We start from the raw sequence: 2,792 nt of genomic DNA on the forward strand, positions 1-2,792 counted from the left end.
CAATGCAAAACAGCGAAACCGAAAGTAAGCAGAAGGGATTGAAGAACTAAGCGGAACTAAGCAGCCCTGACTGAGCTGTTTTCATAAATTATAATTCGCATTATTACACTAGGAAATTCATCGTCTTTCATGTTTGGACTGAAGGAAATAGGAAATAATATGGTGGTAAAAACGCTCTGTTTAGTGAAGAAGACTGCAGAATATGAATTTATAGAATGCTGTCAGCTGTTGCGGTGTCTGATTCATTCAGGAGTCGAGTCTGCAGCTATTTTGATTTGAATCGTGGAGTCAGTTCTTTTCAATGAATCATTGAACCGATGCGGACTGAACGAGTCAAGTCGGGACGACCGATTAAAAACTTGATTCCTTAAACACTGAGGGAGTTAAGAACATTTTCAGCAAAAACAGAACACAGTTCTCCTAACATTTTGGGAACATTGTAGTTTCTTTTCTGCAAAATAATTGTTTCCAGAACGTTCTGGAAACCAGAAATTGTTAGCTAATTGTCTTTTTCAGGTCAAATACTTTTAAATCATGCTTACAAAACCTACCTGAATATTAATACATCACGGTTTATTTTCAGAGACATATGCAACTAAATCGCCCGCTTGAGTAACTTTATTTATTCCAGGTCTGCACAGCTGTGTTTCGGCAGAAGAAATGTTGTAAATAATAGGTTCTGTGAGTATGTTTTTGACTTGTATATTGGACAGCCGAATCAACACGCATACAAACAGTTGTCATGAACCACTTTATTGAGTCGGAGTCGAGTCGGACTAATCAGACTGGTGCATGACTCGCTGGGTTATGCAAGTGATTTTCCTTACTTCAAAATACCCCACTCACAAATGTCGACAACACCGGGACAAAGCATGAATCTTAAATAAGAAAACTGACTGCATCTTAATTTGTTCAGGTGACAAATAGCTGGTATACAAACACTTCTGTTGTGGCTTCATAGCTCTTGAGCGTAGAGTTCACAACAATGTGCCTCAAAGCCAGACTTTTCTTTTCCATTCATACGTAGTCGAGAAGTTTTGCTTCTTATCTTATATTTTTTCTTGGTTTTTCCATGTTACCCATTTTGTACTGTAATGGGCGAGTGATATCAGATTTATACCCCCGGTTTCACAGACAAGGCTTAAGCCTAGTCCTAGACTAAAATGTAAGTCTGAGCTGTTTCAACTGAAAGAAACTTGCAATGACTGATGTTAAAATATATCAGTGACTTTGGTTTGTCTAAAGATGTACATCAGTAATGTTTTTTCCTAAGCACATTTATAAAAAAAATACTTAAATGGCCTAATTGAACTATGGCCTAATCCTGGTTTAGTCTAAGCCCTGTCTGTGAAACCGGGCCATAATGGAATATAAAAACTTTGATAACAGATTCGCATTCATGATCATTTAGTTGGCTGCAAAATCCATCCAAGTGTATAATGTACACTACTGCACATTAAAATAGAGCCCTACCATGAGATGTAGCTATCTTCAGTTGGGTGAATTAGAGTACATTTAGACCAGGGGTAGGCAATGTTGGTCCTGGAGTGCCGCTGTCCTGTAGAGTTTAGCTCCAACCCTAATCAAACACACCTGAACAAGCTAATCAAGGTCTTCAGAATTTCTAGAGCTACAGGCAGGTGAGGTTTTTTTTCAGGGTTGGAGCTAAACTCTGCAGGACATCGGTTGCATAACTTATGGTTGTGATAATGTAGCTGAAATGCAATATGGCGGTCTGCTGTCACAGATAAACTTAGTTTGAGCAGTCTTTGATTTGAGTCATCAGGCACTGTGTGTAAAATGCTGTGGTGTGTAATACCTAGCTGAAGCTGTGGCCTTTCCATAGCCTACATATTTAGACATAACCATAGACAGGTAGATGTACTGTACTGACTCTAAAATGATCACCTAGAACTTTTTTTTTTTTTTTTAATTAAAAAAAAAACAAAACAAAAAAAACACTTGTTATTTCCAGAATAAAGTCTATTGTAATATAGTGCCATCTACTGGCCAGATAATTGTAATTACATTGTATTGTTCAGGAGAAAAATGTGTCCAATCATCTCAAAAACAACATTGGGGGGCGCTAGTGGATAATAGATCTAAGATTGTAACTCCGTTCTATTTATCAGCACTCTTTTAGTGCAATACAGCATAGTCCCTTATAAAACATAAACATATTTAAATTGAGAGATTTTATGACACCACATCACATATCTGTAGGTTATTGATAAGTGTTATATTTAGAAACCTTTTATTATCAGTTACATAGCCATGTTGGTCTGTTGAGCCAAAGTAACTTTACAGCTAGTAATTAATTCCCTGTGTGTGTATCCTGCATAGCATGTCTCTGAAATCTCTTAAAAGCAATGCTCAGGTTTACCTTTAACAAATTACCAGTCATTTCACTGATGCGTGACCTAGTTTAAGACCTTAAGTGCAGTTTTTCTAGTGAACTTGCTCAGACCATTACGCTGGGTCTCAGAAAAGCATTTCCAGGAGCTGCAGTTAATACATACAAACATTGACAGCTGCCAGAGAAATTAAAATTATGGCTGGTTAAAGATGGGGTTCAATGTGCAGGAATGGCGTGTGCACTGGGTTGGGAAAGTAAAATGACGCACAACACTGTACTAAAAGCAACCTTTGGCTAGCTGAGGAAACTGATGACATTGTTTCATGGCATGTGATGTTTGTCCGTTTCTTAAATGATGTTTGTTACATTATATGACCCAATAATTTAGTTTCATCTACAGAAAAAAAGAAAAGAAAACGGATGCAAAAGTTGTTTT

The sequence above is a fragment of the Barbus barbus genome (assembly GCF_936440315.1).
Source record: "Barbus barbus genome assembly, chromosome: 41".
Classification (NCBI taxonomy): Eukaryota; Metazoa; Chordata; class Actinopteri; order Cypriniformes; family Cyprinidae; genus Barbus; species Barbus barbus.